The sequence below is a fragment of the Juglans microcarpa x Juglans regia genome, chromosome 3D, assembly GCF_004785595.1.
Source record: "Juglans microcarpa x Juglans regia isolate MS1-56 chromosome 3D, Jm3101_v1.0, whole genome shotgun sequence".
NCBI lineage: Eukaryota > Viridiplantae > Streptophyta > Magnoliopsida > Fagales > Juglandaceae > Juglans > Juglans microcarpa x Juglans regia.
This window is the reverse complement of record NC_054598.1, coordinates 18,203,233-18,225,491: the sequence shown is the minus strand read 5'-3', so window position 1 is coordinate 18,225,491 and position 22,259 is coordinate 18,203,233. Positions and strand designations below refer to the sequence as shown.

The window sequence follows — 22,259 nt, the reverse complement described above, 5'->3', positions numbered from 1 at the left end:
TAATTAAATTTCTCAAAAAGAATGTGTTATCTCAATTTGGTACACCACGTACTATCATTAGTGACTGGGGTATGCAATTTTGCAACCGTTCTTTTGAAGCTTTGATGAAAAAATATAGGGTAGTATATAAGATCTCTACTGCCTACCACCCCTAGACAAGTGGACAGGTAGAACTTGCAAATAGAGAAATTAAACAAATTTTAGAAAAAACGGTCAACCCGGATTGCAAAAATTGGTCTTTAAGACTAGTTGTTGCGTTTTGGACCTATCGTAAAACTTTCAAAACTCCCTTAGGCATGTCACCTTATAGGCTTGGTTTTGGAAAGCTTTGCCACTTACCTGTGGAACTCGAGCATCGAGTTTATTGTGCCATTAAGCATTTCAATTTTGACATGGGAGAAGCAGGTAAGCTTAGAAAATTTCATTTGACCGAGTTACAGGAGTTGAGAAATGATGTTTGTGAAAACTCTAAAATCTATAAGGCTAAAATGAAAGCATTTCATGATAAAAATATTTTGAAAAGAACATTTAAGCTTAATGATCGAGTGTTCTTATATAATTCTAGACTCCATAAGCATCTAGGAAAACTTCGGTCTAGGTGGACCGACCCTTTTCTAGTGAAGAATGTTTTTGCAAATGGAGTAGTAAAAATAGAGGATCCTAAGGATGATTGGATCTTTAAAGTAAATGGTCAACGCCTTAAAGTATTAATTGATAGGCAAGTTCCGGAAGTGGAAGACATTCCACTTGTAGATCCGGTCTATCAACCTCGACCACACCATGCAAGTATGTTTTTTCTTTATTTATTTTGCTTTATTTTTGTTTTCTCATATTTTCTTTCTTTTCTTTTTTGTTTGATGTTGTTTTCTTTGTTTTTGTTTGCAGGTTAGTTTCATTTTGTCATTTCAGGTTACCATCTTTGATGATTAGTGAGCTACCCACATCACTCATCAAGTGTATTCTACCATTTTTAGCTACTCCCAATTCAATTTTGAGTCTTAAACATTGATGACAATATTTCATTTAAGTTGGGAGGTGGTAGTGCAAATTCAGTATTTAAAATGCTTGTTGGAATTCTGTGGCATATTTTCATGTGTCAATTCTTTTTTTAAATTTGCATCACACGTGCATCTTTTTCACATGTATACTCATTCTCATTCATAGCCATCTTAGTGAATTCACCAAACCCACCATAATCATGTTTTGCTGAAGCATTCACAGAATCCCTAATGCACTCATCCAAGCTTTGTGGTATGCTGGTGATTTGATACATGTAGCTAAAGAATATTTTGCTTAAGTATTCATGTGAGTTTTGGGGAGGATTGAGAGCCTACAAATGTAGTAAATTGTGATAAGCGTTCACTGTCTGTAGAATTGGGCACTTCTTTTGAGAATATCATTACATGGTTTGTGGTAAGATGGTGGATATACTTGAGATATGATGAAGGTCAATTTAGGATCAACGTTTGAGTCTTTCAAACTAACCATTTCCATGTTAGACCCCTAGTAGCCAACTTTGAGCCAATAAACAAATGTAGCCTTTTCTTTTCAAATGCCCACATCGTTCATGCCTCTCCACATTGGTGTATAGCCTATACACTGATTTTTTTACTCTTTTACTTCCAAGTGTATACTAGGTATGGAATTTGCATTTTCTTTGCTTTGTGTTGGGTTCTCGAATATAAAATAAAATAAAAAAAAGAGTCAAGGTTGGGTAGAAATGGTGAGAATACCAAAGTGGTGTGTTTGTTCATCAAATTGTTGAATAAAAAAAAAAAAAAGAAAAGAAAAAGAGAGAAGAGGAAGAAGAAGGAAAAATATTATTATTCGATAATCTGAAAAGTTGGAGAGTACATCAAGTGAGAAGTGTGGTTTACTGAGATATTTAATAAGATTAACTTTGAATATACTTGGAAGTGTTTGAATCATTTTTTTTTCATATAACCCCGAACCCAAGCCACGGTACAACCTTTTGCGTTGACTGTTCTAATCCTAAGTAAGGTTTTGGAAAGTGTGGTGGAAGTCATTTGTTAGTGTTCCTATCATAATATCAATGTTTGCTTGTTGCTTGTACATAATTTCCTAATTCTCCTTGTGAGTGTGTGTACACCCATTGTCAACTCCATAGATAGAATCCTCACACGAAACATTTTCATACCTGTGAGTTATGAAGTTGAATCTTTCGCTTGAGATGTTCTTGATATTGCATGTGTCAGGGCTTATGGTTAGATGGATATAGTTTGGAACACACACACACACACACACTCCGTGGATTGCTATAGGGGGATTTCTTGTGATATGGTTATTGAATTCCTAAGATTGTTTTGATATGTGAATGTGAAAAGTGTGACTTGGTGGCCTTTGTGTGTGACTTGTTTTGGTCTCTTTCATTGTTTTGGCATGAAAATTGCTAGGAACTAGCAATGAGTAAGTTAAGGGATGTGATGAGTGTGCGAAAGTGCATTTTAAATACCATATTATTGGATTAAAATGCTAAAATGTGAATAGAAATAATGAGATATTAATGTGTATTATTGGATTGAGTTTCTATTTACTTTGGAATACTCATAAGCAGATTTTTATGTTTAATTTCAGGGTCTATAAAAGAGCAAGTCAAAACCTAGTCAAATTCAAAGGACTTTCAAGTGGGCAAAACGTTGGAACAACCCTAAGAACTTTTAACGAGTGTAGGACTCTTCAAATAAGGATAATGATGGGAATTGAGAGTAATTTGGATCAAGAGAAAAAGTCAGAGTCCAAAACGCTTTAGGAGAAAGCTTGGACATACTTTAGTATTTTGATCGTAACTTTCCACTCACATATCCGATTAATGCGATTCTTGATGTGTTGGAAATCTATCTTAAATGGATACAAATTTGTCTGGAATAAGGATTTATAAATTCGAACTCCTCAAGCGTGTACGTGGCTGCCAAGATGAGTTCTAAAATTTAGGCGATTTTTTATGCAGACATTAGGGATTTCTTTCCTACCCTATATAAGCATATCAATAGCACGAAATTGAGGTTTTTTTTAGGGGAGGACAGAGTGAAGAATGAAGAGACGAAATTAATTTCCATGGCCGCCGTTTGCTTTATTTTTCTCTTGAGATTTTTGTTGTCCATTATATTTATGGGTAACTAAATTCTCAAGTAGGGCTAGGGATGAACTTGTACATTAGATGATATTTTTAATTTATGTATTTGATTTTTAATTACTTAAACTCTTGTTTTATCATTCTTAATTCATTGTTAATGTTTTCTTCTTTGAATAATCATAGAATTTATTTTGTTTATGGATTCAGTCATGCTTTTTCTATTGAAGTGATTAGTTCTTTGATTATGTTTGGATCAATTATTTATCTATATTGATTTAATTATTTGCTGCAATATCGCTCACTGAGTATATTGTTGTCATTGATTTTCTCAAAAGGGATAATAATTTATGTATTTTAAAAGTGGTGAATGATTTTTCAAAGGGTTACATTTGTTTTAATTTTGGTTTATAAATCTATACCTTCTGATTGAGAATTTTGGAAATTGAGTTATTCAATAAATTAAGAATAATTAAAATACCAGATTTGGGCAAGGGATTTCTGATGCGTTACTGCTCGTCAAACTTGAGTACTATTTTTGTTAGTCGCTTTGCTTCACTTTAATTTGCATTTAAAATTAATCTTTATTTTCCATTAATCATTTAAAACTGTGCTACAACTACCATATTATTCTTTGGGTGCAATCAAATTTTGGCGCCGTTACCAGGGAGATAACGGAAGAATCGATACAATTGAGTATTTCAGTAGTTTGTATAGGCCGTAACTTCGTTCTCTCTTTTAACTTGCTACATTATTATTATTTTTTTCCTTTCCTTTCGTAGTATTTTCAGTTTTTAGTATTATTTTATTGTTATATAATGAAAAAATTATATTTTCCAATATGGAGACTTATGTAAATGAAATAGTCAAAAATCAAATTCATCTCACATTCATCAAGAGTGTCTTTTAGTTTTGACTAATCCATTGAGGATGGTCGAGCTCTCAGAACCATAACCATGGTACAAGAGAAAAGAACCGAAAGACAGCTATGCTACCTAAGATAATGTGACAATTCTTATAGGGACGATGCGAAGCGGCGGGATTGGAAGCCCAATGACTAATAGTGAGGGTAACTCCAGGTAATAATTCCCTTGAAGAGTTGAAAGAGAAAATGCAGGAAGGAGTTACTACCAATTTTGGTTTAATTTGTAACTACAAAACTAAAAGGTTACTATATATTTTAGCTGCTAGCTTACTGCTCTTTTTTTCCCTCTGTAATGACTTGGAAAAATACAATCACTCACCTTGAGTGAGAATTTAACGTAATTGAACTGATTTCTAGAATAACATAAACTGATTTCTCTGCTGAAGATCGCTTGAGAAATTTAAACTAAAACCCATCTGGTAGCAAAATTTGCATGATGAGACAACAAAGGACTTTGAACAGAATACCAATAAGTTCTTATATATATATATATATATAAAAAGACAGAATATCACTGAACATAGCTCCCATTTAGGAAAGGTAAACTGTGTTGTGTTTCTGATCCAAACACTGAACACAACTCCATTGATCTAATGCTGGAAATATATTTCTCTCAAGTTTGTAAAGTAGGAACTGGGAGATCATCACTGCAAGTAATTAGACGCTTTTTGACCATCTCATTTTGCAATTCAATGTCTTCATCTACTTTTCCCAGCTTATAATACTTCCTCAATAGACATATACACAGAATAGCATCAGGATGGAGACCCCTCTGAATCATCTCATCAAACCACTTTTTGGCTGCTTCAATACTATTATTTTTACAGAGACCATCAATTAATGCTGTATAAACTGAAACATTAGGTTGCATACCAATGTCGTTCATGCTATTAAAATGCTTGATTGCCTCTTCAACCAATCCCATTTTGCACAAACCATCAATTAGTGCACAATAAGTAACAACGCTGACCTCAATATTCAAGTCCTGTAACTCCTGCAGCAGATTGAGAGCCTCTGTAGTTTTTCCTGCCTTGAAATAAGCATCCATAAGGGTTGTGTATATAAAATGGTTAGGAATTACTCCAGCTTTCAGCATTGCCTGAAAGATTTCTTCTGCTGCCTTTATCCTCCCACCTTTACATAGACCATCCACTAGAGCTGTGTAGGTGACAATGTTCAAGTCAACTTCTGCCTGCATCATCTCATTAGCCAGCTCCAAAGCATCATTTAGATTGCCTAATTTACAACTTGCATCAATCAGAGCAGTGTAAGTAAATTCATCGGGCAGAAGACCAACACGTCTCATGTAAAGAAAAAATTTAATTGCCTCTTGCATCATCCCTTCCTTACAAAATGCATCGATTAATGTGTTATAAGTAACAACATTCAGTACCACCCCCTTGATCTTCATCTCATGGAGAAACTCAAAAGCTTGAGGCATTCTTTCAAATTTACAGAAAGAATTAATTAAAGCACTATATGTTATTACATTAGGTTTGAAACCTGCATCCTTCATTTCTTCAAATATGCTAACCGATTCATCCAAGAATCCAAACTTCCCATATCCATCAATAAGAGTATTATATGTGAAACCATCGGGCATAAGGCTAGTTTGTTTCATTTTTTCGAACAAGCTTCTAGCGGCTTCCAAATCTCCTCCTTTGCACATATTGTCTATCATTTTATTATATGGGAAAACCGAAGGACTAATTTCAGCCCCAACCATATCTTCAAAAAGCTTCCCCGACAATTCCCTCTTGCCTGCCTTTTCATATCCTTCAATAAGAGAAGTATATGTGAAAACATCGGGCATAAGGCTAGTTTGTTTCATTTTTTCGAACAATCTTCTGGCAGCTTCCAAATCTCCTCCTTTGCACATATTGGATATCATTATATTATATGTGAAAACCGAAGGACTAATTCCAGCCCCAACCATATCTTTAAAAAACTTCCACGACAATTCCCTCTTGCCTGCCTTTTCATATACATCAATAAGACAATTATATGTGAAAACATCGGGCATAATGCCAGTTTGTTTCATTTTTTCGAACATGCTTTTAGCGGCTTCCAGATCTCCTCCTTTGCACATATTGTCTATCATTATATTATATGTGAAAACCGAAGGACTAATTCCAGCCCCAACCATATCTTTAAGAAACTTCCTCGAAAATTCCCTCTTCCCTGTCTTTGAAAGCCTATGCAAAAGTTCACTACAAGACCGAGGTTTTGGCAAAACCTTGTACTTCTCCATCCTCAAAAAGCACTCGATCGCTTCCTCCAGCATTCCTAGCCTAGTCAAAACACTAAACAAAGCATCAAACACACCAAACCCTGGAAGACAAACACCCCTTGTCAACCACAATACGTCAAACACATGGCAACCTGGCAAAACCCACCTCAACAAAACTAACTCTCTAATAATCCTATTGGCGTCGAAGTACATTCTCGTGTAAAACAATATATGGATCAAGATACAATATGACTCCGTGGTGTGGCAAAACCCGATTCGGGTTCCGGCCCATTTGAAGAACCGCAAAGCTAACCTTGGATCCCTTTTCAATTCCATCAAAGCCCTAGACATTCATATGGGCGCCAGCGCCGAATCAAACAAACAGATAATCCTATTGTCATCGCATTGCTCTTGTTGAATAATTTGAATAATATTACAAATTGATTCTCTACTAATATCATCAAAAATACGGATGGGGCTTGATTTGCTGACAAAAGGGTATCTGATAATGAAAAGAAAGGTGGTCAACCAAATCAAAGGGCAACCAAGGAAAGAACCATGCGATGACGAAACATTGATAGTATTGAAAAATGGGTTAATGGGGTTCAGGGTGTTCGGAGAGAGAGGGCTTACACGGTGAGAGGCTCTACGACCAACGTGGAAGACACGCCGTAGGTAGAGTCGCATTGTTGTTGCGAAAATGAAGCAAACGCTAATAACATGCTTATATGGGAGTCGTGCTATGTAGCCCGTCGAATTTCTCCAAGAAGAAAAACTCTTGGCATCAGCCAAAGCACGCCTTACGTGACATGTAATTTTTTTCCCTCCTCCTTGTCCTTGTCGCCCGTTTCTCTTCCACTCATTTTGAAATGAGTGGGGCTACTATGCCACCCACTCTTACCGTTGGACGTACCGTCTAGTAATTTTTTTCCTTTTTTTTGTAATGTTTTAATACATTTAAATATTTTTAAAAAATAAAAAAAAATACATCAATATACTTAAAATCATTTCCTTAATCACTAAGTAAGGAAATTTTTTTTTTTACTAGTGGTCAAATGGAGCGGTCAAAGTGGGGAGGCAAAGTAATTTTATTCTTTTGAAATTCTTCTTTGAGCCAACCCCCCCGCCAATGGCTGAGATGTTCAGTCGACTCTTCCCCCCCCCCCCCTCTCCCGGGACGCAAAAGCACAACTTTGTCTTCAACCTCAAGCCAGACGGAAGCCCTCAGCCCCCAATCATGGTAAGCTTCTAGTCCGCAGCCCCGACCCCAAGCACAGCAAGCAGTCGTTTTTGACCTCAGCCCAACGGAAGGCAGAGTCCCCATGCAGCGAAGCTTCTAGTCCGCCCCCTCAAGCACCTCGGGTGTTTCTCTTCAGGACCACCTCCCAGAAGCCACAGTGAGATTCAGAATGATAAAGGAAAAGGAATTGGGGAAGTCACCAGTGGAGGATTTAGCCCCTGCCTTAAGAAGAATATAGCCATGGGGTATGTGAAATCTGGGTCACACAAGGTAGGCACCAAAGTTAAGATTGTGATTCGAGGAAAGGCATACGATGGGGTTGTCACCAAAATGCCATTTGTACCAACAAAATACTACAAGCCATCCTAATTCATGTTTGGTATATCAACTCCAGAATTTTCATTTGGACATATTTATGATAAACTTGACTGCTTGTCCATTTCAATTTCCGTTTCTATTTGCAAGAAGTCGGAGGTGGAATGTACCATTATGTTTTTGTCATTTCTTTATGAAGTTCCACAGTTTCCACAATCATTTGCCAGGTACATAAGTGGTGGAATGGATTAATATGATGTTTCGTTACTAAATGTATGGGTTCAACCAATAAGAATTCCTTGAGAAATGTTGAAAATAATCATAATCAGAGAGAGAAGGGGCAAACGGGTCTCCTCAAAGGCTACCTACTATCGATTCAAGTGATTTTCTTGCACATGTTATACATTCTTCCCCTGCACACAAGACGCTTAAAGAACCCCCCCCACCCCCCCCCCCCCCCCACTTGATATGCTTCATTCATTTGCTGAAGTTAGTTTTCATGCTTTTGGATTGAATATTTGGGGCTTATTCCTCAATTTGTTTTTAGAATTAGGTACTGGGATTGAAAAAAAAAAAGAAATATATGAATTGAGTGAATTTTAGTAGCTTCTCATCGTTCTATCTTTGCCAGCATTCTTTGGATTGCAAATCTCTCGTGATTATTCTACACTTCTAGTATATTATTTTGGATTTGGTTATGTAAATTAATGGAATTTAGATCTGGGTGATGCATATCTCACCACTTTCAATATTGGTTCATGTGTTCTTGGTTGATGACCAGAATAATTTTCCTATTCACATTTTCCATTGCCAATCTCACCACCTATGGCTTCTTAGAGAGTTTCTTCTCAAGCCTAGAGACTATTCCATCTTTCCTCTCAGCAAAAAAAAGAAAGAAAAAAAAAACTATTTCTATCTTTTCTTTTGTTAAATTATTTCTGGTATGCAAGCTATGAGGTATTGGGGTATGCTATTTCCATCTTTGCTCTCGTTTGTATTGCTTTTGACTTCCAATTGTTTGCTACTCCGTCATGGTAGAATCTGTTGTCAAGAATTTTAACATAGTGTAACCTATAAAAAAAACAGAAATTTGTTTTCAAGTATTTTTATTGTTACTATTTATATTCAAGTAGTCTAAATGTCTGGTTCGATTAAAGTTGTCTCTTTTTGACAGTTGTTGCACTAGTGTTGCATGGGTGCTTGGAGGCGATGGTGCTTTTGTTATAGCTCATTAGGATGGAAATTTGTATGTGTATGATATGGCAAGCCTTGGACTTTCATGATTCAATGTGTTGTAGATATTGAGATAAGCATGATTTAATGAAATTTTGTTTTGTACAAAGTAATAGAGGAGAACATTCTGACAAGAGAGAACCAAGATTGGAAGAGGAAGGATAAATTATTGTTGCACGAGTTTGAAACTCGGAAAAAGAAGATAAAGCAAGAGAGACAAATGTTCACATGGTTGAGGTCGGACTTGAAAAGCGAAGGGTTGTGTACACGAATATGGTTGTTTTTGTATTGGGTTGTATCTATTGTAATTTTTCTAGTTGGTTTGGATCAAATATGTAAATAGCTGGAAGCATAGTGTCAAAATCAAGTATGTAATTTCTCTGGTTGGTTTGGATCAACAGACGGAAGCATCATGTCAAAATCACTTTAACATTTGTATTGAAAAAGCCTTTGGTCTTGATGTGAGTTTCTGTCTAAATTTAGTTTGCACAAGATATTATTACTTTTCCATCTCAATAAATGGTTTCTATTTAGCTAAAAAATCAGCCAGCATAACTGTATGCATTCCTCTTGTTCATTAGGCCATCCAAGTCATCAAGCAAAAATGGAAAGGGATGCCACAATCAGCAGTTTAAAAAACAAAATCCAACAAAAGAAAGAAGAAAAAACTTGTAAAAGTAAAACAATATCATGGCTATCGATGGACAATATTTTCATGCTACAGTTGTCACAATTTAGCCAGCTGTATTCCTACTTTCAAGATGAAATGTTCCGAGTATAATTTGGAGATCTTGACTCTTAAGATACAACATTCTTCAAGCTACAAAGTGCAAATTTACAACCGCAATTTGATAAAAACTACAAATTTCAACATTCTTCAAGCTTCAAATTACAAATTACACTTTCTACAAACTACTCCACAACCACATTTTGGAGTGTTGCCTTAACAATTACATTACAATTCCTACAGTATTGCCTTACACTCGAGATGGCTGATAACTGGAAGGATCTCCAAGTCAAAGCAACACTAGAGCAAAAGATTGGCTTAAGAACTTGAGCTCCCTTCACATAGGTTTGAAGCTACCATTTTGTAAGATAAGGAAAACTACACCCTTAACGTTAGAAATTCATAGAGATATGTACTCCTCAGTTAATATGTTGAGCATTTCTACTAATTTTGGCAATATTTGGACTAAATACAACATAAAACATCATGTTATTATCTATATTCAGGAGGATATACGTGCTCCTAGCACTCTCACATGAAAATTTTGTTTCCCTTCTCATTTAATTTGTGAAACTCAAGATTATACAGTTGAGCTATGACAGGAGAAATGTGACAAATGCATGCTTTATTATTATTCAGATAATAATTCATAAATATGTACAATTTGTGCAATTCAAGATTATGCAGTTGAACTAGTACAAAAGGCATAATTTTCATATGTAAAGTGAATGCAAATAATATGCATGGCCAGCTCAACATGACCAGATATAACATCACTAAGAACCTAGACAGAAATTATTGAGGGTTGTGATTACATACAGAGCCAATCTCTATCAAGTAAACATAGGGTTGTGATTACATCAGATGATTTTCTTGGCTATAGTTCCCGTTATACCAACCCTAATGGATCCTCCCCCACCCTTTATAGTTTCTAGTTTCTGAACCATGTTTGTTACAATCTCAAACAAAGGTCTAAGCATATATCTTCTAGTAGGGTAGTTCTATAACTCCAATGCTTGCCAAGAATGAATGTCTATCAAAACAGATTAATAGCCTGTTATTTAATTGCAGCCAAAAACGCATATAGATGTCAATGGTATGATAAAAAGCTTTTTAAAATTTCTTTGTACGGGAGCAGTTTCCCAATATTATTTAGACTCAGGGTAACAATAGATAGAAGGATACGCAGATCTCAATTCATCCAAAACTCTGCAAACTTTACGATCTCTCTCTCTCTCTCCCACACACAGAGGCAGACAAAACATGGCAAGCATACCCAAAGAATACTGATAGATTCAGCAAGCAAATACATGTCCATAACATAGATTATAGAGTAGAGTAGAAAAGCTATATAAAATTTAAAAGGAGCTTAGCAACGAAGTGATGGAAATTGCTTGAATTGATATCAGAAAAGCCATTCACCAAGTGATGGATGCACCTGAATTGAGCCCAGAAGAAGAGACCCAAAAAAGTACTTCCTGAATGTGATAGCTAATGAGAACGGTGTGAAGCTAACTCATCTGAAGAGCTAAACCCATATTGAGTTTTCCTCACAGCAAATCCAATCAAAATATTGGTTAGTGGGAAAGGAGGAAAGCTTCCAACTCCTTTAATTATAAAAATTAAATGTCAGTGAACTCATAGTAGCCATGGATATCAAACCAAGAACTTAAAAAATATATATAATAATTAGAAAAAGAAAAACATTTCCGCTACAAATCTTGAAAGATAATAAATTTACAAGTACGAGTATACAGTCGATCGAAATGGGAACTTAAGATATCACAAAACCATACAATAGATCCATGGAATTATTCAAATCCAGTCTAAATACTCCAAAAAATAAACTTCTTGTACCACAGACTTGAGGCATCCACAAGAAGTAAAAAACCCAGCAACAACGATTTAAATATAGATCAAACGGCATAAATTTCAGTAGTTTTGATATGACATAAAAGCACCTACAACTATCAAACCCACCAGCAGAAATGGTATATGAAACACTTTGCACATCACAGAGCATGAGATTTGAAGCTTACCCAAAAAGCAAAGGGGTCATAAAACTTGAACTCCGAATGCTTGAAGATGACAATTGAAACTGACCGACTCAACAATGAGACAAACCCACGATCCCTTTAAGAATCTCCAACTTTAGATCTTAAAATTTTTTTGCTCGATTTGCACATGCAGGGGCGGCGGCAAAACAGAGCTCCACCGGAAATGTGTCGTTGTTCGTTAAATTAGTTCGTGGGGAGGGTCAGTGCTGGGCAGAGGGATGGTGATGCGGGTTGCTGGTCAAGGGAGGAGGGAGGAGGGAGGAGGAGGGTCTTCGAGGGATGCAACCTGGTTTGCCCCGTTCAATGAGCTCTTGGGGAGTGGCGGCACTGGGCAGATGAAGAATGGCCTTCGCGGGGTGGTGCTGAACCGAGGGATGGCCATCGCGGGGTGGTGTTGGGCTGGCGACGCGGGTGCTGGAGATGTTGGAGTTGGAGACGCGGGATGAACCTAGAATTCAAAATGCACTGGCTATTTGAATTTGGGTAAAACGAGCGTTTCTATCAGGAGGGAAAAAAAAATAATTTACATGTCAGGTGTAGGGTGTATAACATAAATAGTGGCTAATCCCTAGTATAACTCTGGACAAGAATTAATTACTAAAATAAATGTATCGAAATCCATTATGGATAAGAATCCTCTGGACAACTAACATTATTCTAATCGAAAGGTACTAGTCAATTTTGCACAGAGGAGGTTCGAGCATTAATAGATGGGCTTTGAGCATTAATTACATTAAAAAAGGTGTTTTGAAGCTTGTGGGAACCAACTTCTGTTGATCTTTTTTTTCCTACGACAAGAAGTAGCCGAATGAATCAATCGCCCCAAGAACGTTGTTTTCTTGTTGAAAGTTCTTCTTGAGACTTCGTTTCATCTTTTACGTAAGGCTGTATGGCAGCCGTTGAGAACCTAGGTCGACGTCTGTTTGTGGATCTTGTATCGGTGGTTCCTTAGCCTCTTCCAGAATTGTCTGTGGCGCACCGCGTACCGAAATCCAAGGATGCTGAAATTTTCTTTCAGTTCTCTAAGGTGGAAATTCATCGCTCGGCAGAACCTTTTAGATTTTCCATCGTCTTGAAATTTCTTCGAAACCGTCCTTCCTTGGATTCCATTCGGGCATTCATTCAAAAGCGCTGGAATCTTGATGGCATTCCAGTTGTTTCTAATATGATGCATCTTCGAAACGTGTTTATAAGAATGACTTCGGAAGAAGACTGCATGAAGGCCCTTTCACGTGAAGTTAATGATATTGACGGGATTCCATATCATCCATTCCACTGGACTCCAGATTTTAAGGAAGAAGAAGAACCATCTATTGTGCCGGTTTGGATCGTCTTGCCAGGTTTGCCGCCTAACTATTATCATGAGTCTTTTATTAAAATTCTTACAGCCCCAATAGGTAGATTTATTAGATGTGATAATCCCACTCGTTGTGCCACTCGCACCGACGGTGCCTGTATCTGTGTGGAGATGGATGCTGCAAAGGAACCTTTACCTCATTTTTGGATTGGGACTCCTGGACTGGGGTCTAGCCGCAAGCAAGAGATAATTTATGAAACTCTATTGGCGTTTTGTTCCTTGTGCAAAATACAGGGGCATAATGCAAGAACATGTTGTGCTGGGAAAAAGATTACGGGAAGAAAGGTATGGGTTCGGCAACAAGAACCTGTTGTGAAAGAACCTGTTGTGGAAGAACCGAAGGAAAATATAAATCTGCCAGTTGTTGAGGAAAAAGAAGTTGAAGCAAATAAGGATTCTAAGGTAAATCTGGTAATAGGTGAATCCTCCACACCTTTGATTAAGGAGTTGGAAATGGAAAAAGATCATGGTGAGTCTCCTGATATTGAGGTTCCTGCGGACGAAATACATAATAAGGAGGTAGAGAGAAATGACAGAAGATTGGAATGTTCTTCTCGGTCGAAGGAGTTGGACACAAATATGAGGGAGGTGGAAGTAGTTCCTTGTACTGTGGAGAGGGAGGATGATAAATTGCAGGAGGAATAGGTTTTCTTGGAAGAGGGGTCGATGTCTGATCCGGAACCTGAGTTACATGCGGAAGTCTTTCTGCAGGATAAGGAATATCACACGGAAACAGAAGATGAAGTAGGGAAGATAAAATACCATAAGAGGCAATTTGAGAAAATTAGGAGTTCCAAGAGAGTGATCACTCGAGCCAAAAAATTATCTCAGTGACAGGATCAATATTAGTCTGGAATATAAGGGGAATAGATACTTCTAAGGGACAGTTAAAGAATCTGCTGAATAAATGTCAACCGAAGGTGGCAGTGCTGCTGGAACCGTTTCAGTGTGTTGATAAAATTCAGATGTATATGCGGCCGTTTCATTTTGATAAGGTAATAACTAATGAGGATGTTGGTGGGAAAATCTGGGTATTTTGGAAAACTGAAATGGACGTGCAACTGGTCCGAATGGGAATGCAATATTTGTATTTACGTATAGACGACGAGTCTTCTCATTTTTTTGGGAAATTTTATCTATGCTAAGTGTAATAGAAATGAAAGGCAGCTGCTTTGGGAGGAGCTGAGTTCGGCTAGAATGGGTGTGGAGCCTTGTTTGTTTGCTGGAGATTTTAATATAATTCGTTCGGATGTGGAAATGTGTGGTGGTAGTCCAAGGACAAGAGCTGCAATGGATGACTTTAATAGATGGATTCACCAGGGCAGGTTGATTGAAATGAATTCACAGGGGAGAAAGTTTTCATGGTGCAATGGTCAGCATGGATTATCTAGAGCTTGGGCTAAGTTGGATAGAGTGCTTCTTGATGCAAATTTACTGACAGCATTTCCAAGTGCACGTTGTTCGTATTTGTCAAGGACAACGTCGGATCATAGTCCCACGTTTATAGAATTCCTAAAAGATCCTTTTACTTATGGCCTTTCTCCATTTAGGTTTCAGCAAATGTGGGTTGAGCACCCTGATTTTATGAGCTTTGTACAGAGGGTGTGGTATGAACCAGAGGTAGGTACAGGGCTCCTGAAATTAGCTAGTAAACTTAAAAAGCTTAAGGTGGCTCTACAGGAATGGAACAAGAGGGTGTTTGGGCAGACCAATACTTAGATTGCTATTCTTGAAGAGAAGGCTGAGGGTCTTGAGCACTCACTGCAAAGTAATTGGGATAATGAGGTTGAGAGGGAGCTTGTGAGGTACTCTACTAAGTTGTCTACTTGGAGGTGAAGGGAAGATATAAGATTGGCTCAGACGGCTAAAATTAAGTGGAGAATGGAAAGTGATCGGAACTCAAAATTCTTTCATGTTTGGTTATCTAATAAAAGGCGTAGGAAAATTCTTAAGTTGAGAACTACGGATGGGTTAGAGTACAATTCACCAGAAGAAATTCATCTTGGTGCTGTTGAATATTTTTTTGAGTTCCTATAACGATCAAATCAGCCAAGAGAGTTGCCGAATTTAACAAACTTGATATCGCTAGTTATTGAAGAAGAGGATTGTGTCCGGCTTAGTAGTATCCCTTCTTTGGATGAAGTTAAAGAGGCTCTCTCATCTATTCCTATAAATAGTTCTCCAGGGCCAGATGGTTTTGGTGCGGGATTTTTTATGAGCTGCTGGGAGGTGGTAAAAATGGATGTTTTGGGAGCCATCTCAAATTTTTTTCTATCTAAAAGTCTTCTGAGATTTTATTCGGCTTCTTTCATTGTGCTTATTCTGAAGGTAGATGTGCCTTTGGGGTTTGACAAATTTAGGCTGATAAGCCTTTGTTCAGTCTTCTATATAATTTGCTCGAAAATTATTGTGAATCGTCTGATAGGTCTTCTTCCCAAATTGGTATCTCTTGAGCAAGGAGCTTTTATACCTGGGAGGAGTATATTTGAGAATATTAGTCTTACTCAGGAAATAGTTCATTCATTGAAGAGAACGTCACATGGTGGTAATATTATGATTAAAGTTGATATGGCAAAAGCATATGATCGGGTGGAGTGGAATTTTTTGCTGGAGGTATTGAGGTGTTTTGGTTTCCCTCCTCCTTTTTGTGAACTAATTCATGCTTGTATTTCGAATGTATGGTACTCTGTGATACTAAACGGAACGACGAAAGGATTTTTTCAAGGGGTCGGGGATTACACCAGGGGGATCCCCTTTTGCCTTACCTCTTTATTATTCTTCAGGAGGTACTCTCTAGACTTTTAAAACATAGCTTTACGGCAAAAAAGATTGAAAAATTTTCCCAAGCTAGAGGCACTCCTCATATTTCACATCTTATGTACGCTAATGACATTGTGATTTTTCTGAATGGAGGAAAGAAGTCGGCGAGGGAACTGTTATGGGTGTTTGAAAAGTTTGAAGATTGGTCAGGACAGAAAATTAATAAAGAAAGACGGCAATATTTTATTCTCCAAAAATTTCGTTGGTCTGAAAGAGAGCTCTTGAAAGGCTGATAGGGTTCTCGGAAGGCTCGTTTCCTTTTAAATATCTAGGGGTTTCGATTGTCTTGGGGAGTCTTAAGCACGAGCACCTGGAGGAGATGGTTAACAAAGTCTGGAACAAAATCAGTGGTGGGAAAATGAAAATCCTATCATCGGGAGGCCGTTTGATTCTTCTTCCGCATGTGCTTTCTAGTATGGCTTTACATATATTTGCAGTTTTGCAGGTCCTTCAATCAATTATTAAAGAATTAAACCGAATGATGAGCACATTTTTTTGGGGTGAGGTGAATGGTAAAGGGAAAAAAAAGTGGGTGGCATGGGATAGTATTTGTAAGCCAATAAAGGAGGGTGGAATGGGCTTGCGTAATTTGGAGGATATGCAAAAAGCATTGCATATGCAGTTTGCATGGAACTTAATTCAAGGAGAGTCCCTGTGGGCTAGGTTCTTTAAGGGAAAATATGTGGGCTCTTCACCTCGATGTCTCATTGATATGAAAAAAGGAACGAGATTTTGGAAAATGATTGTTAAAAGTATTCCTAGTGTCCTTAATAATGCAAAGTGGAGAGTTAGAGATGAGAACATTTTATTTTGGTATGATAAATGGAGAGATGGGGGTCCGTTAATTGATGAGTTCCAGATAGTGGGTAATCCGATGCTTAAAGTTAAAGAGTGCAAGTTGTCTAATAGTTGGGATGTGGAGCTGTTGAGTACGATAGTGGGACATGATAATGTAGAGGAAATTATTGAGGCTTTGGCCGAATGTAAGGGAGGGTCTGATCTATTGATCTGGATGAAGCATGAGAGTGGGAATTTTTCTACTAAATTAGCTTGGGATTGCATTCGAATACAAGGTTCTAGTATGGAGTGGCATCCTTGGATGTGGCATAAGTTGCTCCCACTTAAGATTTCGGTGTTGATGTGGAAAGCATGGAACATGGCTTTGAGCGTAGATGATCGTCTTCGACGTATTGGAATCTCGATAGTTTCTCGTTGTGATTGTTGTGACGAAGGTAAGTATGAAGACCAAAACCACGTACTTTTCGAAGGTGAGTTTGCAAAGGAAATATGGCATTATTATGGAGCTACCTTTGGCCTTCCACTTGGTCTTACTTGGAGGGAGACGATAATAATTTGGTTTCGATGTGCGTCCTCAATATCTCAAGTGGGGCTCATAGTGGGGATTCTACCTTCCATTATTACTTGGTACCTTTGGCGTAGAAGATGTACTGCACGCATGGAGGGTAGTATTCAGTCTATTAGTTTGGTCTGGCTTTCTATTAGAAGTTGGATGGATTTAGTAAGTCGAGATATGAAAAAGGTTAGTAAATGTTCTAGACATGACTTACAGATTTTACAGATATTGAATATTCTAGCGTTGGTTCCCGATAGGAAGTATTTAAAGCTAGTTGCTTAGCAAAAGCCAGCTCAAGGGTGGTTTAAGTTGAATACAGATGGTAGTAGTCTTGGTAATCCAAGTTCTTCAGGAGTGGGTGGTATTATTAGAAATGATCGAGGCCATCTGGTTTACGCCTTTAATTCTTATATTGGATTCGGTTCAAATAATAGAGTTGAATTGTTAGCTATTTTGCAAGGTCTCAAAGCCTGTAAGAATCTGGAGATTAATTTTGTGGAAATTGAATTAGACTCTCAAGTAGTGATCTCGTGGTGGAATAGGTGGCGGTGTGGGGTGTGGTACCTGGAAAAATTTTGGGAAGATACTTTAGCACTTATGGATTCTATGGTGAGCATAGTTAGACATGTTTATAGGGAGGGAAATAATGTTGCTGATTGGTTGGCACGGAGTGGTGCAACTGGACTGAACTCTGAATGGAGATTTCTCAAGGATGTGCCTAGGTTGCTTCGAGGATTAATCCGTTTGGATATACTGGGTTTGCCATCTTTGCGTTGCTGTTAGCGTCATTATTCATGTGGCGTTTTGGTTGGATTGGTAAGATTTTATGATTTTATGTTTTTGAGTTAACGTTGTTTGTGGTTCTTTTACAGGAATGGTTTTCTTTCTAAGTATTTTAGTATGTCTTGTCTTGATGTTGTTTTCTTTTGTTTTGAGGCTTCCAGTAAAAAATACATTAAAAAAAGTGTGTAGGAAATAAAAGAAACTATATATGAAAGTGGTGAAAAAAAAAAGTATTAATAGTTTACTAAACTCACAAATAGAAGAAAAATATTATTCTTACCACTCTTTTTTATTGCTCGGTATTATCGTTGGAATTTTTTATTTTATTTTACATAATAATTAAGGAAATATTTTTTAATAATATTGTGATTTTTTAATTGTTTTAAAAAATATTTAAAGTGTTAAAAAATACATGTAAGAAAAAGAAAAGAAAAAACACTACTACTATAACTAACTGTAGCTCCTAGCAAGAGTTGGGAGCTGTGACTGTAGAGCCACCCAAAATAGAATTGGATTTGGAGTTGGGCGGTTTAATTTCTTGAATCAGATAATTTATGACAAGCTTGGATAAAATATTTTAATGTTAATAAAAAATATTAAAACATCATAGAATGAGATGAATCTAAATAATTTTATTAAGAATGCAAATTCATGAGTGTCATAAAAATATTATTGTCTATAGGAAAGATAAATAACTTGTTAGAAGGTTATGACTATGGTAGTATTTTATGGAGATCAGTGATAAGTTAAACGCAAAACACTCATTGTTTTTCGACTTTTTATATTCAAATAAATAAAATAAAGAATTCCATGTTAGATTTTTCATATTTTCTCCCATTCTTAATGAATATAAGAATGGGGAAGGAAATATATGTTTTCTTAATTCCAATTCAAAAATAAATAAGGTGATGGAATAAAGAGTAATGTTACATGCAGTCGTAGAGTGCGTAAGTTCAGCACAATCGTTTTAAAAAATGGTAGGGTTTACTATTAAAAAATTATTATTTTTTTCATGTAGATGCCTTATTTTTTTTTTCTAAATAGATTGCATGGCGCTTATGTACTCAATGATTACAAATATAATTTCTTAAATAAATTTGAGTCGATTTAAATTAGTCTAAAATTAATTAGACGAGTTATTGAATCAATCACGAGAGCGTTTAAAATTTTTTATTGACTCAAAATAAATTGAGTTTATCTAATCGAATTGCTTTTCAAAGGTAACTTTCTGTCAAGAAAGATGGGCCAAAAACTTCTAAATTCATAAGAAAAACTTGAAGTAAAAAGAGAGGAAAAAAATATAGATAGATAAGGTGGTGTATTTGTAGGTGGTCACGACTCACGAACATAGTTTTTTGATAGGATAGTACCATGTGAATCAATCCAACCACTAATATCTCCCCTTTCAAAACTTGGAGATGCTTTTTTAATGCAAAAATTTGGTGGACAAGTTGTGGAAATGGTTCAACTTTCCCCTCTTGCATTCTTTTTTAACTGAGAACTGAAAGAACCACATTATCGTTATTATCAAAGTAATTTTTTTTTTTTTAAAAAATGAAACTAATCTTTATTCATAATGAAGACTTACAGCGTTTCACTGATAACAGTGGACTGAATACATTGAAGAAAATCTTCCAAAATATACATGTGTTCATCTAGATTAAGGGCATCTTTAGCCAAATAATGAGCTACCATAGTAGCACCTCTACTGGTGTGAATCATTGACCAAGTAGCAAAAGAATTTAGGACTTTTCTTGCATCCTCAATTAATAAGCCCCCTAAACACCAATCTATTGCAGCATTATTCATCATGTTAACCACTTGTAATTCATCCGCCTCAAGAATTGAGCTAACCTGTTTGACTCCTTATGGGGATGAATATCAGAGTTTTTAAAAAACACCAACTCATCTCTTGCACTTTTGAGCTGGGTGTTTGAATCCCTTCTCGTGTGTAGCAGCCTCCTCAAGCTCATCCCGTTCCAAATTTTTAACCACGTGGTTCCATATATCCAGAAAAGAATCACTTTGACACACCATTTTTTGAATACTTTAAATACATTTATTACTAGCTCAAAAAATACATTTATTATCAGAGTATAAATACATAGTAGAGAGAGAAATAAACGTAGTATATTTAAGAGAGAGAGGGAACGCGCACTGGTTTGTTTTCGTAGATGAGATGAGATAAATTGAGATAAAAGTTTAAAGTTGAATAAAATATTATTAGAATATATTTTTTAATATTAATTTTGTTTTGAAATTTGAAAAGGTTGAATTGTTTATTTTATTTTGTGTGGAAATTTAGAAAAATTGTAATGATTATGTAACGCCCGTCCTTATGGTGAGACTTTTTATAAAATGATTTTAGAAAGGACGACGAGGATTACCGTTCGATTTAAAACTTTTTGCTTCCATACCCAGGGTGCGTGACTCTACGTTATAAAATAAAATGTGCTTTAAGAATAAAAGAGGTTTACAGCGGAAATCATTAATTTTAATAATAAAAAGGCCTCTCATACATTTAAACGCTCATGCCCAGACTTCCGTGCTCTTCTCCTTAGGCCGTGTCCGTCCTGACGCGTACTTCTAATTTAGTTCCTATGGGGGTAGGGGCATACATAAAACTAAAATGAGTCGATGACTTGTAAGCATTACTTCATACAGTTAAAATATAACAACATAGGTTTTCATTCATGCATTCATCATTCCGTACATACTACACGTACATGCATACATGCATACGTGCGTTAATTTGAAAACATCATTGGACGAGGTTTTTCTTCAAGAATGGGCTTTCTTTTCGTAAAACATTTCTCCCGTCAGTGCCTTTATTTCTTAAAGAATGCGATGCATTCATGTATTTATACATTCTTTCTTATCACTTTTATTGGCCGATACACACTGTTACGCCCCTTGTGTTGGGGTTAACAGTCTTCTTTTGGACCCGAACTCCGCCCGTAGCCACTGGTTGGGAATCCTTTTTCAATCAGAGGGTAGCACTGGGTGCACTACCAGTACTACTTACCCAGCATTGCAATCTGCCCATTCATTAGTACCCTTTTCATTCATTCATGTGGCTATTACGTATTTTCATACATTAAACGTTCAGTCCTTTCTTTCAGTTCAATCCTTTCATTCAGTTCATTCCTTTCCTTTTCATTTAGCAGTTCATTCATGGAAAACATCATTTAAAACATGGGCTTAAACATCATCTTTGATGGCATCCATAAAGCATCGGTTCATAGGGGCGTTAAAACATCAGTTCATAGGGACCATTTTAAAACACTTTCTTCGCGTCGTTTAAAGCATCAGTTAAAGCTCGGGGCACAAGCCTCGGCATTTCTTTTCTTTTCTTAGAAAATACATACAATAGAGACTGCGTATAGTCATCTATTCACATGCGTACAATTAATACTTTTGGGTGCGTAAAAAGGGGCTGCCAAGGAGGGGCCGTACATACGTATACATTTGAACACTTATACTTAGCATGTTTTTCGTAAACATCTTTCGTGTCGTTTCGTGAGGAAAAGCGTTTCATTTTCGTTTCTTGTATTTTAGAAAACTCTAGAAGAGTATGAACGTAACACTTACCTGGACTCCATGCTACTTTCACATCATGCAGTCCATTCATGTGCGTGTCAGATGGCAACCTATATGCATATACATAACCTTGATGTTATTCTCTATCTAATGCATTAGCAACTTAAACTAGAAATCAAACTATGCTTCAATTGAAACACTCTTCTTCTATCCTGTGCTCTTACGTACCTTTACTATGCTAAAACCTTCGGGGACCACTTACGGTCACTACCTCTTCCAAACTCGACGTTCTACTACGAGTGCTTATCCACTAAAGCGAACCCATGATTCGCCTTAGGGTTAAGACACTAACACCTTCGTCTTACTCTTCTTACTAACCACATTCCAACGCATGATTCCGATCGACAGAATCACGCATCCCAATCCTAGACAATACACTCGTCACTACTTTCATGCACCTTAGCCAACGCTAAATCCTCATTCCCATCCATACAAGCCACACGGCTCTAAGCCAACTCTGAGGCTTAAGCACCGTGGAACTATGTCTAGGACAGATTATCCATTACATATGGTGAATCCGTCTGGCA

General features: G+C 36.8%; 2 long non-coding RNA genes and 1 pseudogene across 2 annotated transcripts; 1 reads left to right on the top strand and 2 right to left on the bottom strand.

Annotated features, from left to right (window-relative positions):
* Positions 1-4,629: 4,629 nt before the first annotated feature.
* LOC121255106 lies at positions 4,630-6,933 on the bottom strand (annotated as a pseudogene).
* A 1,605-nt stretch (positions 6,934-8,538) lies between these two features.
* LOC121256632 lies at positions 8,539-9,494 on the top strand. The gene is made up of 2 exons (XR_005939038.1): positions 8,539-8,844; positions 8,888-9,494. It is a non-coding gene; the product is annotated as an uncharacterized LOC121256632 (long non-coding RNA).
* An 877-nt stretch (positions 9,495-10,371) lies between these two features.
* LOC121254040 lies at positions 10,372-12,253 on the bottom strand. The gene is made up of 2 exons (XR_005938554.1): positions 11,801-12,253; positions 10,372-10,794 (listed from the first exon to the last, which is right to left on the bottom strand). It is a non-coding gene; the product is annotated as an uncharacterized LOC121254040 (long non-coding RNA).
* Between the last annotated feature and the right edge of the window lie 10,006 nt (positions 12,254-22,259).